Below are 16,794 nucleotides of genomic sequence, written 5' to 3' on the forward strand. Positions count from 1 at the left end.
TCCAAAGGAAAAAAATAATAAATAATACATTGTGCCAAAATCGTTCTTATATGCCCCCAGAGCATAACTTAAAACCCTTGCTCAAAGATATATTTTCTATCGGGAAACCAACTATGCTGAACAAAATGGATATCTCAAAATTTTGATTGGATGTGTTTGGGGGGGGGGGGGCACTAGCCACTCCCATTTCCAAACGAATGAGCTATTTCTGAAGTTTCTACGACAACTCCTTCGGTACGAAGTGCCCTGGTATAAAAAAACAAAAAAAAACAAAAATAAATAAATAATACATTGTGGCAACATCGTTCTTTACTTAGGCAGCGCGATTGCGCTGCCCATTATTACAGCATTGAAAAAAAAAAAATTACAGTGAAATAAAATTTTGAACTGATGATCTTTGAATATTTAATAGTATTATATATCAAACATTCAGTTTGATTTTATTTGTACTTTCCAAAACTGTTCAAAATACATATAGTTTTCAGTAAAGCGCCAATGATGCAGTAGGTTTTAGACTAGAAGGGTTTTGAACTTCTCTTTATATAGTCAAGACACTAACTGGCTGATACAGGGAGTGATTAAATAGACATTCCAGGAATGATTTTATTAAACTATTTTCTGAGAATGCAGATACAGTGACCCAATGAATATGCAGGAGATTGAAGTCACAAACAATAATCATATCGCTTTAAAGCTTCATTTTATTTTCAATTGATATACTAATAGAAAGAAGGGACAACTCAAGGCTGGGGGAACTGGGAATTCTGTACATCCAACCTATGTGAAAGGGTCCAAGAGGTGAGAGAACTGAAATCCACATTTTCTCAACATATGACTGATGGTTTGAATCAATATCAATGTCTCCTATATTAAGGGGGTTTAGATAAATATGGCTATTCCTCTTCCTCCTGTTTTAAATGAGTTGGTGATCAAAGTGTAATCACGTATCTGAACATCTCCAAGAAACATGTTGGTCCACTTAAGTTTTATCTTGCAAAAAAACGTCAAGCATAAACGTCTGTTTGTTCTGTTAAGAGGGCATATTTCATCTCATGGGATTTTGACATTAAACAATCTATGTCGCTACAGACAACTTTTAGGCCATCACTCATCCATTGCATGCTTCTTTTGTTCCGGCTATATGTGTCATTAGATAAAAGTAAAGAACAATGTGGGTTTGTTTTTGTTTTTGTTTTTTTCTTCAGCCGGGCACTTCGTATCAAAGGAGTTGTCGTAGAAACTTCGAAAAGGGCTCATTCGATTGGAAATTGGAGTGGATGATGCCCTTTTTCATAGTCGAAAGGGATTGGAGGGCAACTAGCCCCCACCCCCATGCCCATCATTCCCCCAAACACATCCAATCAAAATTTTGAGAAAGCCATTTTGTTCAGCGTAATTGATGTACAGATAGAAAATATGTTTTTGAGGAGGACACTCCCCCACAACCCTCAGGGCAAGGGTTTTCAGTTATGCCCTGGGGCCATATAAGGTTTTTATAGAAGGCATTGTCGTAAAAACTTCAAAACAGGCTCATTCGATTGGAAATTCAAAGGGCTAGTACCCTTTTTAATAGTCGAAAGTGATCGGAGGGCAACTAGCCCCCCCCCCCCACGCCCATCATTCCCCCAAACACATCCAATAAAAATTTTGAGATAGCCATTTGGTTCAGCGTACTTGATTTCCAGATAGAAAATATATTTTGAGGAGGACACTCCCCCACAACCCTCTAAGTTATGCCCTGGGGGCATATAAGGTTTTTATAGTAGGCGTTGTTGTAGAAACTTCAAAAAAGGCTCATTCGATTGGAAATTCAAAGGGCTAGTGCCCTTTTCAATGTTTGAAAGTGATTGGAGGGCAACTAGCCCCCCCCCTCTCCCCACGCCCATCATTTCCCCAAACACATCCAATCAAAATTTTGAAATAGCCATTTTGTTCAGCGTAGTTGATTTTCAGATAGAAAATATGTTACACTCCCCCACAACCCTCGGGGCAAGGGTTTTGAGTTATGCCCTAAGGGCATATAAGAACAATGTTGGCACAATGTACTATCTATTATTATTTTTTTTTCCTTTAGATCTGGGCACTTCAGAAGGAAGGGGTCGTCGTAAAAACTTCAAAAGTGGCTCATTCGATTGGAAATTGAGAGTTCTAGCGTCCTTTTTAATAGTTGAAAGTGATTGGAGGGCAACTGGCCCCCCCCTAAGCCCACCATTCCCCGAAACACATCCAATCAAAATTTTGAGATAGCCATTTTGTTCAGCGTAGTTGATTTCCAGATAGAAAATACGTTTTTGAGGAGGACACTCCCCCACATCCCTCATGGCAAGGGTTTTAAGTTATGCCCTGGGGGCATATAAGGTTTTTCAAGAAGGCGTTGTTGTAGAAGCTTCAAAAAAAGCTCATTCGATTGGAAATTCAAAGGGCCAGTGCCCTTTTTAATAGTCAAGTGACTGGAGGCCAACTAGCCCCCCCACGCCCATCATTCTCCTAAACACATCCAATAAAAAATTTGAGATAGCCATTTTGTACAGCGTAGTTGATTTCCAGATAGAAAATATATTTTTGAGGAGGACACTCCCCCACAACCCTCAGGGCAAGGACTATAAGTTATGCTCTGGGGGCATATATGGTTTTTGTTGAAATATTTCTTGTAGAAACTTGAAAAAGGGCTCATTAGATTTGAAATTCAAAGGGATAGTACGCTTTTTTATAGTCGAAAGTGATTTGAGGGCAACTAACCCCCCTCACACGCCCACCTTTTCCCCAAACACATCCAATCAAAATTTTTAAATAGCCATTTTATTCAACGTAGTTGAAAGTTTTGGAAATTAGGTCTTTAAGGATGACAACCCACTCCCCCCACAGCCCTCAGCCCAAGGATTGTAAGTTATGCCCTGGGGCATATAAAGTTTTTATTGAAAGCGTTATCGTAGATACTTCAAAAGGGCTCATTCAATTGGAAATTGAAAGGGCTAGTGCCTTTTTTAATAGTTGAAAGTGATTGGACAGCAACTAACACCCCTCTCACGCTAACCATTTTCCCAAACACGTCCAATTAAAATGTTGAGATATTCATTTTGTTCACCGTCGATGAACGTCCTGAAAATTGGTTCTTTTAGGATGATAACCCCATCAGAGCCCTCAGTGCAAGGGTTGTTAGTGATGCCCTGGGGGCATATAAGGTTTATATAGCAAGTTGTTGTATAAATCATAGGCAGCACGATCGCACTGCGTAAGTAAAGAACGGGGACACTCGAGAACGAGACAAGAAACGGGGACTAAGTAAAGAGGAGGAAACTCCCCCACAACCCTCAGGGTAAGGGTTTTAAGTTATGCCCTGGGGGCACATAAGAACGATGTTGGCGCAATGTATTATTTATTAATTTTTTCCTTTAGAGCAGGGTACTTCGTATCGAAGAAGTTGTCGTAGAAACTTCGACAACCCCCGAGGGTTGTCGAAGAAACTTCTTCGTATCGAAGAAGTTGTCGTAGAAACTTTTTCCTATTTTATAGTCGAAAGTGACTGGAAGGCGACTAACACTCGTCTCACGCCCACCATTTCCCCAAACACATCCAATCAAAATTTTGAGATAGCCATGTTGTTTAACGTAGTTGAAAGTTCTAGAAATTCGGTCTTAGAGGATGACAACCACCCTAACAGACTTTAGGGTAGCCTAAGGGTTGTAATTTATGCCCTGGGGGCATATAAGGTGTTTATAGAAAGGTTCGTTGTCCTAGTGCCCTTTTTAATAGTCAAAAGTTATTGGAAGGCTGACATTTTTATAGTAAAGATCGAAGTGGGTATAATGTATTATTTTTTGTTGTTGCTGTTGTTGTTTAGACCAGGGCACTTCGTATCAAAGGAGTTGTCATGGGAACTTCGAAAAGGGCTCATTCGATTGAAAATAGAAAGGGCTGATGCCCTTTTTAATAGTCGAAAGTGATTTGAGGGCAACTAATCCTCCTTCCACTCCTACCCTCCCACGTCCACCCTCCACGCCAACCCTCCCATTTCTGCTCTTAAAATTTAACCAAATCAAAATAGTGTATGTGTATCCAAGCTATCAAAGAAAATAAACAGATTTTTTTGCAAATGGTATCAAGTTTTCCATTTCAGGTCAACTAGAGGAGGTATGAAACTAAATTAAACAGTACCATTTGTGTCCAGATTTGTAAAAGGGTGTGTGTAGTTAAAAATTGCTGAAAATTTTTCTCCAGCATACAAATAGCAGGCCAAACATTAAAGTCTTAAAAAAAGAATAGATTTAAAGTATTGTTTTCTTTTTCCCTGAAAAGACTATGCCAATATAAAATGAACAGAAATTAATTTCAAAAAGTTTTTCTACAACGTAATTTTTTGAAAGAAAATTAAAGAACTCCACTAAACCAAAAATGAGCAAAATAAAATAATCTACCAAGCGTGAAACTAACACAAATCAGCATCGATAAATAAATGAAAGCCAAAACGAACAGAAATTACAACAATTAACTGAGTCAAACTCAAAACGAGCAGAAATTAACATAAGTTGGACGCAAAACCCCTATGCCTTCCCAAGGTCAGAACGAAATTTACACTTTACTGAAAAAATACAAATGAATGTGCATTGTCAGTTTAATATACATATACTGATATTTAGTAATTAAAAATGTTAATATTATTTGATTTATTAAAGTTATAGTAAAAACATTTATATTTTTTCAGTAAAGTGCAAATTTTGTTCTGGCCTTGGGAAGGCATAGGGGTTGTGCCCCCAACTTATGTTAATTTCCGCTCGTTTTGAGTTTTACTCGGTTAATTATTGTAATTTCTGTTTGTTTTTGGGTTTCATTTCTTTATCGATGCTGATTTGTGGTAGTTTCAGGCTTGGTAGATTATTTGATTTTATTTTTGCTCATTTTTTGTTTAATGGAGTTCTTTACTTTTCTTTGAAAAACTTATTTTGTGGAAAAAGTTTTTTTTTAATTAATTGCTAACAAAAACAGTCAGTTCAGAAAGAGTAAAGCTTACTGACCTTTCACTGTAAAATGATTTGCATGATTTATCAGTGGAACTTATTTCAACATTAGAAGATGCAAGGCCATTTACACTATTTACATATCTTTGAGAGACTTTTAGTTCATATCTATTGCAGCTGGCACTGAGGAGGTGGGCACGTTTTTTGGAGCAATTTTGTTACCTCTTATGACCAAATCTCCTTTGTCATTGAAATGCCTTGAATAAAGTTCTTCATACAACTTTCCCTTTTTATGTGATCAGATTTAGAAACACTTATAGTTTAAAATACACAAAAGTTATCCTCACATCTAGTGTTATTTACAACTCACTGCAGCACCAGGCTGCCTGAGGCCAACACAGCTGTGCATACTGTTCCCCTACCATAATCTATTCAAACTTCCCTGTTTTGAACTTCTCAATTGGTTGTTACAATTTTCTTTAAATCCTTTCATACATCCTCTTCCCACCCTGTTTCAAGACAACCCTGGTCCTAAGTGGATGGCCAAAAAACCTGTGTTATCCTTCATCTGGAAAACATGTCCAAGCAATCTTAATCTCTCATCCATTATAGCCCAAGAGAGTAGGATAGAACCAGGGCAGAGTATACCCCTAGAAAGCAGGATTTTTCATATAGCTTACTGTTTGAAATATGGTCAGTCAAATAGGCACCCAAAACTGTCCATAGACAATACCTTTGGAAAACATCTTAAAGATCCTATTCTATCTTCTAAAGCACCCTTGTTAGAAACATACATGACCATTGCCATCACTGTAGCTTCTAATATTCTAATCTTGGTTTTCAGACTTATCTTTCTATTCTTCCAAACTTTTCTCAACTGTTAAAAAACAATCTGGACCTCAACTTCCATTTTATAGGCTATTCTTGCACCATGAACTCTCAAAACCTCCCAAAAATCATTCATTTTAGTAACCATTTTACCTAGGACACTCTAATCATCAGTATAATTTAAGTCTAAGAGATATTTATCTTCCCATTTGATTCCATGTTCTCCCATAGATTTTGCAGTGTTTAATAGGACAAAGTCTATCAAAATAATACATGAATGAGGATAAAATGCAACTTTCTTTAACTCCAAATCCAAAACAAAACCAGCTCCTAAACTCATTTCTACTTTCATCTGGGATACTTAAAGCATCAGCATAATCTAAGTCCAGGAGAGTTTTTACTCTCCATTTGATTCTGAGGTGTCCCATTGTCTTTCCTGTACTCCTTAAGATAAAGTTCATAAAAATGATCCATATAAAAGGAGAGAGAACACAACCCTGCTTAATTCCCGATTTAAAACCAGACAAGCTACTAAACTCATTTCCTAACTGCAGCATCCTGCTATGTTTGTGCTTCTGTACTATGCTTAGGCTTATAATAATAATAATTATTTTTAACCCACATCCTTTACAAAAATGATAATTGTGGAGTTTATGAGCATTATTGCCTACGTCGTGACTCGGCCTTACTATATGCTTGCTTGTCCTTACTTTATGCTTGCGTTTGTACCATGTTTGTGCCTTGCTTATGTGTTGGTTTATTTTGTAGGTAGCCTCAGTCATTAAATCCTATTAATACAAATATTGCATGGTGTCAGAAGTGGGATCCTTCAAGTTACCATGGATGTTCAACAGCCTTCTATAAAATGGGACTTTAGGTCCCTTGCAGAGGAATGGAAATCTGGATAGGTATGTTTGTTACCCAAATACCTTGGTTCCCCTGGTATTTGGGGGAACCAAGGAGGAGCATGATGAGCAACTGAAAGCCCTCCTAGATTGAGGACTGCAGAAGGGAGTGAGGTTTAATAAGGAAAAATGCCAGTTTGGTGTTAGCAATGTCTGTTACTTGGGACAAATTATTGGAGAAGAAGGCATGAAGGCATTTCTCTGGATCCAGAAAAAATAAAAGCTATCAATCAAATGCCCAGTCCTCAGACCTTAGAAGAGCTCCTCACCCTCTTAGGAATGCTGAATTACTTGGGAAAGTACATACCTAACTTGTCCACTCAAAACCAGACCCTACATGAAATTGCCAAACAAGACACGTTTAGTTGGTGCCAAGAGCATGATAAAGTTCTATCTGAGCCTAAATCTTCCATTGTCTCAAACACATCATTCTTTGACTAGTAAAAACATAAAACGTAAATACTAGTAAAAACGTAAAATTGAAAGTTGATGCCTCTGGCCATGGCTTGGGAGCTCATCTTCGCTGTAGTGGGGAAGTTGTGGCCTATTCATCTTGGGCACTGAGTAAAACTAAACAAAATATTCAGAACTTGAAAAAGAGCCTTTAAGCAATTGTCTATGGCTACAAGTATTTTCACCATTACTTATATGGAACACGTGCAAGCGTCATTACTGATCATTGTCCACTAGAGAATATTGTTGCCAATCCAATCCTGAAGGCTCCACCTCGAACTAAGAAACTTATGTTGCAGCTTCAGCCTTATGATCTACATCTGCATTTTGTCCTGGATCAGAAATTCCTGTTGCTTATGCTCTCTACAGGCAACACTTACCTGATACTGATGACAAACTGCAGAAGGAAATAGATGTATATGTACACCAAATCATCAAACACATACCAGTGAGTGACAACAAATTGGCAGAAATCAAACTTGAAACCAATAAAGACTCCCAGTTGAACTCTATTCCCAAGGCCATAAAATCTGGATAAGCTGCAGGAAAATGTGCCAGTCAAGCATAGCCAATTATTAGAGCATTGGCATGAGCTTTTGGATGAAAATGGCATCATTTTTAAAGGAGACAAAATTGTAATACCCCAAATGCTACAACCTGAAATCTTAAAATAATTGCATGCAGCCAATCATGGTGAGAAGAAAACAAAGCAACAGGCCTGCATTTTAGTATACTGGCCAAGTCTTAACATTAACATTGAGGAGAATGTTTGGAGATGCAGAATGTGCACTAAGAATATACCTTCAAATCAGAATGAGCTGTTAGTCAACCATTCTATCCTTCCTCTTCCTTGGCAAAAGGTTGCATCTGACCTTTTCAAGTGGAATGGAGGGGATTTCTTGGTCACTTCAGATTATCATAGCTGCTTTTTTGAAGTTGACAAGTTGAGCAGCTGAACTTAAAATAAAGAAATTACTAAATTGAAAACTCATTTTGCTAGATATGGATTACCTTTGACATTCATATCAGATAATGGCCCACAGTACTCCTCAGCAGAATTCCAAAGATTTACAGAAGCCTGGGGATTCATGCACATCAAATCCAGCCCAATTTACTCACAGTTAAATGGCCTAATTGAAAAATCAGTACAGACTGCTAAGAACCTGATATCAATGGCATCAGAAAATGGTGATGACCCCTACCTGGGATTACTAGAGTATAGAAATACATATGTATATGGTCTTGCTTCTCCAGCACAACTTCTTAGGAGTAAGCAATTGCAATCAACCCTACCATGCATGGTCAATCATCTACAAAAGAAAGTAGTACCAGTTGAAGTATTTCTTAAAAGTTGAGAGAGAATGCAACAACAGCACAAGTATTAAAACAATAAATCAGCCAAAGCTTTGGCCCCTCTTGAAGTAGGTGATAGTGTATGTATTCAAACTTCCCCACAAGGTGTTTGAAAACCAGCAACAGTGGTTGCTCATTCAGTGTATCCAAGATCATATACAGTGAAAACAGAAGAGGGGTCAGTGATTAGAAGGAATAGAAAACACATTTCTGGTCATTCACAATATAGTCCTGAAGATCACCAATGCACAGCCAGGTCAGCTTTGGCAAAAAACAAATCTCCCACTAAGCTTGCTGGAACAGGTTCCATGTCTCCAGCAGAATCACATCACAAATGGTGCAGCTCCCCCTTATCCCAAATACCACTAGCACCAATAGCAACAAATGTAACACCTAGTGCCAGGACCTGTGCTATGGATAATAGTTTTCCTGAACCAACTAAAACACAAAATGAAAGAGCTATCAGGCCACCTAAAAGGCTCAGCCTGTAGGCAAAATTGGTGTAAGAGGAAGACATGAGTTACTAGTGAAAATAGTTAGTGAGTAGTAGTGCATACAAGAAGCAGGCCTAGTGCCTTTGTATGTATGCCTTATGTGGGTAGTAAATTTATTAGAAAATATTTAATAGAAGCAGCAGTTATGTGAGTAGTAGTGCATAAAAGAAGCAAACCCTGCACCTTCTTACATATACCTTTTTGAAGGTAATCAATAATAGTGTGTAAGCCAGCTGAGCTTGGTTCTAGTGATTGCATAGTCTTTGCCTCTAAGAAGTGTAGGTCTTTTTCAAAGGATGAAAGAAAGAAGATGAAGCATCCTGCTATGCTTGTGCTTCTGTACCATGCTTATGCTTATTTAATGCTTGTGCTTACTTTAAGCTTGTGTTTGTACCATGCTTGTGCCTTAGTACCATGCTTAGTACCTGGGTCATTAAATCCTATTAATACAAATATTGCACTACCTTAACCCCAGCAATGCTTAAACAAAGCACTAATCATTTTAATTTATTTGCCTAGTATACCATACAAGGATTGGACCTTCACTAAAACTCTTCTATTCACTAAATTCAATGCTTTTTCATAGTCTATAAAACTGAGTACTAAGCAGGTGTGACAAATGAGGCACAACCACTTCTTAGCAATGCTTTCCTTAGATTAAGTGTATCAGAGTCTGAATGACAGAGTATGTCAATAATTTAGATACTTTATTTTAACTTTAAGATCTCATGTCCAAGACAGATTATAGGCAGAATATTCTAGGGTTAAGCTCAAGCTAAAGGTCTGGGCCCAAGACTAGGCTCAACTATTGACTACCATTGCATTTGAAACTGTTAGGCTAAGGTAAGCCTAGAATTAAGAGCACTGCAAAGAAAACAATTTTTGCTTCATAATACATTGAAAAATTATAGTTCATAAAACTTTGAAAGCAATTCTACTAAACTTTACCACTGTTGCCAAAAAAGCCATACCAGCAACGAAATCAACAACCAAGAAGGTGGTGTCTATCAAAAGGCTCCTGCCAAGAAAGTGGCATCTAAAAAGCCAGAAGCTAAGAAAGCAGCAAAAAAAAAAAATTTCTGTAATAGGTCATCCTATACTACCAAATTCTAGTTTAGCTACTTTTTGCTATCTTGGAAAGGGGCTAGGATAGGAAAATGAAACTTACAGTAATAAATCCATGGCCAAAAACATACTATGGGAAGGTATTGACAAGCTTCCATGTTAACCCTTTTCTGATTTCTAAGTCTTACAAATTTGCCTAATTCCCAGATGAAACTTTAACAAAACAACATTTTACATTAATTTTCAGTTATGTGTATCCTATTCTCTGGTTTTAGTTCTAAAAATTCAATTCCTGTTGTGAGCAGAATTTTCAGCCATACTAATGAGTTTTTTTTTCTAAATTTAGGAAAAGTATTTGTGGATCTGTAAACTTCATAAATTGGGATTGAGCAAAGTTTTGAACCTGAAAACAGTTTTGGGTAAATTCTCACCAAATCATATTATTGACTTATAAATAAAGTGAATATACCACTTGATGGCTTTTTTATGCTCTTTCCAAACATAATAATCATTTTTTTTTTGGAAAGGAATTTTACCCCCCCCCCTATTTATACCAATTCAGAGTATATATTTACAAATTAGGGGGTGGGGGTAAATTTTATTTCTTATGTAAATGAGAGATAAGGTTAAACTTTACTCCCACCCTCCTAATGAGCAAATATATAACCTGAATTGGCATATATAGGGGTGGGGGTAAAATTCATTTCCAACAAAAATAATTATTATATTTGGAAAGAGCAAAAAAAAGGGATTGAGTGGTATATTCACTTTATTTGTAAGTCAATAATATGATTTGGTAAAAATTTACCCAGTTTTGTTGGGCTTCATAAAAGCAGAAGATCTATTTTACAAGGTTTTACTTTTAAAACACAAAGATTTTTAAAGGTCATCCAAGGTCAGGGCCCAATAAATTTTAAGTGGGCCATATAATTTAGCTAAGATGAAAATGTCATTTGATGCCTTTTCTCATGTTCTTTCATAATTCAAGAATTGCTTCTGGGTCTAATTGCATCTTGAGCCCTTAAAGGGGCCCAAAGGTATTTTATATGAATAATGAAAGAGCATAAAAAAAGCATCAAATGATGTTTTCACTTTTATCCTAGCTAAACTATATGGCCAACTGCAAATTTACCATGAAATTCACCCATGCCCACCCTCCTAATGTGCAAATATATACCCTGAATTGTTGACAGCAAAGTTTTAAATCACAAAATTCAGTACTATTTTTGTCAACAGCATTTGAAAAACTTGAGACAGTAGCAAAACAAGTTTAAATTTGAGTTGCCTAATAAAATAGGTTTGAATTGTTATAATTAAGTATTTTTGGAATATGTTACTCTTGAACAACTTATTTATAAACCATTGATTTGTTTTTAACCACTTTTCAATAACTTAACTAGTGTTGATAACTTCTTTGTGTGGTTACAAAAAAGAAATATTTTTGGAGTCCCTTTAAGTGCTCAAAATGCAACTAGCCCCAGAAGGAATTCTTGAATTATAAAAGAACATAAAACAAGGCATCAAGTGACATTTTCCCTTTAATCTTAGCTAAATTATACAGCCTAGGCTACTGCAATTTTACCCAGGGCCCTCTAGATAAAGAAGGAGTGGTAATAGACAGGGGCATCCTGAGGCTCATTTTATTGGGTGGGGGGGGATCTTCATAAATTTCACTGAATCACTACCTGATTCATGCTGAATTTTCTGCAAAAATCAAGAATTTGCTAAATTTTGGCTGATTTTGCAAAATTTCTGCCTTTGGCAAAAATTTTACCAAATACCAAAAATTTTAGGGGGGGCATGCCCCTCCCCTCCCTCCTCAGGACACCCCTGGTAGTAGGTGTTTCAAAATACCTTCTATAGTTTTCCTAAATATTATGAAGTAATGAGTGTTTTCTTAACACTTTTCTTCTCAAAAGCCTCCAATCTTGGCTTATATCCAGGCTAGAATTAAAACAGTATAATCTAATGATGTAGCCTAACTGTTAAGGTGGTGATAAACTGTCTGACAAGCCCACTGGGTACATTAGCCTACCCTATCAACGTTTTTTCATTATAGTGTTCCATTCAAAAAAGGATCTTGCACCAAATTTAACACAATAATCATGGCTTTTGATGCAATGGGCAAGTTCCCAAGACCCAGAAAAAGCACTTCACACTACAGCCTTGCCAACAACTGAAAGTTCTAAGTCACTGGAAATCAGGAAGAGGCTAGCCTGACTTTAATTTTCTGTTAAACTATTGTTTACCTTTAAAACTTTACTTCTGACCAGTGACCAACTGAATGGGCAGATTAATTATTTCATAGAATATTAATTGGACGAACTGAAAACTTATTTGCATAGAATGTATCTAAGCCATTGTTTCCGCACACAATCTTAAAATTCGGGGGACAAGTCTTCAAAATTTGGAGAATTTTCGGGTAAAATACGAAATGGAACTTTGTAGAGAAAATCTGGGAGCGCAAATTGTTTTTAGCTTCGTCTTTAGGCTCTAGCAGGGTTTCGATCCAAGTAGTAAATCAAATATTTTGGAAAGCAGGCTCTAGAGCCAAAGCAAGGGATTGGAACTCCAAACTGAAAACGCTTATTGCTGGTATTGCGGCAAAAACTTCAAAATTGTTTTCAAAGTAAAAGAAAAATGGCTAGAACCTCTGGCACCCTGTTGCTTATGCTTTTTAAACTGAAAATAAGGATTAACATTTAAACTTAAAACGAACAGGTATTATCACATATATGAGAAGGGTATCCCCCTTATAAACACTTGTCTCTTCATGCCAAAGTTTTTTTTAGTACTTTTAAAAAAGCTTCTTGTTGTTCTAGTTAAATACTAATGTTTCAAATGCCGTTCCTATAGAACTGGGACAAAATTCAAACTTTAGCTTAAAGAGTGGGAAGTTATAGAAGGGGTAACCCCCATCATATAAAAAACAATCTTTGTTCGTCTTAAGTTTTAATGTTGCTCCTTAATTTCAGTTGAAAAAAACTTGTTTTTATTTAATTTCTCATCGTCTTTTAAATAATACCGGGAAATCCGGCTCCACCTTCATGGAAAGATCGTCTAGACAATTTAATTGCAAAGAAAATTTACCAGGGACGATTATCCTTAACATATCCATGTGTAAAATACAGTCTTTAAAGAGAAAGAGCAGAAAGAAAGTGACGACAAATAAAAAAAATTGTTTGGCAAATTCCTCAGTTTGAAATTTCCTTGAAGGTTCATCCCCCGGAAACCTCCCTCCCCACGAAAAATTACCCCTGCAAAAAATCACTCCGTCAAAAATTCACACCCCACCCCCTCTCTCTCTCCGCCCTAAAAATAAATACATACTCCCATTATGTTCATAAATACCTGCAGACTTTACACTCATATTTATAGAAACCTTGATTAACATCTGCTTTCCATCACCCCTTTGACTATCTATGCTCCAAATATAGTTTCCGAAATTACGTAAAAACGTTAAGAACAATGTAATTAGAGAGAGTTCTGAAGAATAAAGTCAATTCTACTGCAAATATATTTTTAATTCTATTGTTTCTATCTCAGGATTAGCGTACATACAAGGTTAGTAATTGTTCCAGCATTATAGTTGTTAGGGTAGGCCTGAAATTTAAACAAGTTTACTATTCCAACTATCCCTTAAATTTCATCCCCCGGAAACCTCCTTCCCCGTGGAAAATTTTTCAAGTGGAAAATCCCTCCAGCAGAAAATTCAACCCCGCCCAACCAGAAAATGTATGCATACTCTTATTGTGTTCATACATACTTGGAAATTAATATGTATTCATATTAGTCCCTGACTGAACCCTTGTCCCCCCCCCCCGCCATTTAATGTTTTTTGAATTTAGGGAGAGTTCTGAAGAAGAAATTCAATTCTACCATTTTTATTTTTTTCTATTTTTACCCTCTCATAATTAGTCTTCATACAGTGTTACTAATTGTTCAAGCATTAGATGTTGTGAAGGTAGGCCTAGATATTAAAACAAATTTACTATCCTTAATTTGAGCAGAAATGATTTCCGTAAAATTTTCTTCTCCAAGACCGTAAAAAGATCTTAAACTGCAATTTAGTCTTTCAATCAAGCCTGGTCTCTTATCAAAAATATACACGGATGAAGGCACAAGAAAAATAATTATGAGGGGAGGGGAAGGGGAATACATTTGAGGATAAGAAGTATTTTGAAAAATAAAGTTCTCAGAGAAAAAATAAAAGAACTTAATTTTTACACACCAGATGAAACAACATTTTAATCGGCAAAGATTCCTGGCAAAATGTTTCCTTTAATCTATCACTCGTTCAATCATTATGCAGTAAAAGTTAATATAATGTGCCCAAAATCAAAAATAGCAAAAAAAACAAAATTTATACTTATGACAAAGATGTCAAAACAAATGAACGTGATGTTAAATTTAAAAATCCAACAGAACCTGACTATGTTCTATTTCAAATAAAATTCTTCACCACAAATGACGAAAAAATCTTATAGCATTCCTATTAATGGATTCAATGAAATTGTTTATTTTTTCAATCTCGGTAAGACGAATCTTATACCAACGAAAGTCTTTATTTCAACTATATCTATCTGGTTTTTTATGCGTAGTAGCACTAGAGACAAAAATTAACGATTGAAACTCACTAGTAAAAGTCACTAGTGATAAATCACTAGGAGTGGCAACGTGATTGGGGATTTTTCGGAAAATTTCAGGGATTCGGGGAACCAAATTATTTTAGGGAAGACACAGATTTTTGGGGAAATCCCCGAAAGTTCAGAAATAGTGGAAGCCCCGATCAAATCTAAGGCTGTTGCCAGTGATCATGTCCGAAAGTTCCGCGTTCTTGTTTTACCCTGAATAAGCTGTTGGGTTTTCGTTGGATGTTTTATTCGGATTATGATAATTGGCTGGGGAATCTGACGAATTTAGCTAACCCAAAATCCTGTGAAGGTGTAGGATTTTGAGCTAGATTTTTTGAAAAAGAAATTACGGGATAAACTACTGACTTTCAGCTTATTTTACTTTTAAAATACTACAGGAAAGTATTAGAAAATCCTCAATAGCATCGTTTCCCAAATCGTAATTGTCGCTTTCAATGGAAAATTAGAAAGGTTTAAAAAGGAAAACAAGATTCATAGAGACAAGCATCTCCGAGAGGCTAAGAACAGAGGTAGTCACATTCGATACCTCAAATAGTATCAGGGAATATGCAGACAAAATTTGTAGATCCGTGTGTTTACAATTAGAGAAAGGTGGAAATGACGAGACAGTACAAAAAGTACAACTACATACTTTTACCCAAGGGTTACCAAAAAAGTTATTAAGACTAATATTATCGCGGAAACCTGAAAATTTAGAGCAAGCTATAATACTTGTCGAAAGAGAGGTAAAAATTGACGAAGCTATGAAAAAGTTTGACCAGATGTCAATAAATAACATAGGAGCCCAAGATAGTAAAAAATATGAAAGAGTACAAAAAAGGGAGATCGTTGAGGACCTGAATCGTGAAGCAATAAGGAACAAAGGAAGCAGGGGATCGAAGACAAGGGGGATAACTGAAATATTGCATGACCTTGCAAAATTAACAGCTTAAAGCTATAGAAAATCTAGGGATCCTCCCCCACCACAGACAGATAGTTGGGGAACCAACAAGGACAGATCTAAAATATTTAGAAATAACCAGGAAACAAACAAACAATTTCAGAGAAAATTTTATTGCTATTATTGTAGCAAACCAAACCAATATGCAGTAGATTGCTGGCATAGAATACGCAAAGAAGGCCAGACGTACAAGACAAGACACAAATTCAGAACGCAGGGGGACAGAAATTTAGGAAGGCAGGGAACAAATAATACTTGGCAAACACCTAATAATATTCCTGAATTTAGGCCTAGAAGGCAAACGGTTAATAATACCCAGGGTCAAAGTAGCAGCGCTGAAGAAAATTTAAACGGAGAAACCAGCCTGTGAGGCTCGACAGAGCTGTTCCCTTACAAAGACCCCTATATAGTTTAGAATGTTGTGATACAATTGCAAATAATAATAACCAACCAATTCCAGATGGTTTTAAAATTGAGTGTATTCCAAATTTACCGTGTTTACTAGATACAGGCACATCTAAATCACTAATTCGAGAGGAAGTCTTTAATAGGTTTCCTCTTAGTGTCAAAAATAAAATAAGCAGATGCCAAAATACCCTAACATCAGTGAACGGGCACAAGCTGACAAATTTGGGAGAATGTCCACTAAAATTTAGTGCAAGGGGTAAAGATATAACAGTAAGAGCAATAATATGGAAGCAGCTACCATTTCTTTGTATTCTAGGAGTAAACGCCATCAGAAAGTATGGGATTGTATGGGAATCCATATCCAATACAATCACAATAAACCAGGCAAATGAAAATAATAGGCACATTTGCGTAACAACAAATAACGAAAGTGAAGATTCGAATTATAACATAAAAATAAGTGGAAAAATCACAAAAGAGGGAGGAACGACAGCTCAAGTTCTAGACACATTAAATGAAAAAGAAGGAAAGGTTAAAACAAATGATGCCGTGATAGGGGGGTATACCATGAAAGAATACTCAATGATTTTCGTGGAAAATCAAGTTATAAAAATTGAAAATGGTATAACATACTTGAAACTATCAAACCTAAGTAATGATAAAATAAAACTGAACCAGGTAGAACTTGGATCAGTAGAAAATATTTCAAATTCAGAAATAAAATATCTAAACAGTCCA

At 36.4% G+C, this 16,794-nt stretch overlaps 1 protein-coding gene across 1 annotated transcript in view; it reads right to left on the reverse strand.

The window, feature by feature from the left end:
• Window positions 1-12,008, reverse strand: part of S6kII (Ribosomal protein S6 kinase II) — a 245,358-nt gene extending 233,350 nt beyond the window's left edge. Inside the window, exon 1 of the mRNA XM_089105528.1 lies at window positions 11,908-12,008. The gene's annotated coding sequence lies outside the window, so the exon portion shown is untranslated. The remainder of the gene's footprint in view (window positions 1-11,907) is intronic.
• Between the last annotated feature and the right edge of the window lie 4,786 nt (window positions 12,009-16,794).

This window comes from Artemia sp. Qi Xiang Cuo, chromosome 2 (genome assembly GCF_049724085.1).
Source record: "Artemia sp. Qi Xiang Cuo chromosome 2, ASM4972408v1, whole genome shotgun sequence".
Lineage (NCBI taxonomy): Eukaryota > Metazoa > Arthropoda > Branchiopoda > Anostraca > Artemiidae > Artemia > Artemia sp. Qi Xiang Cuo.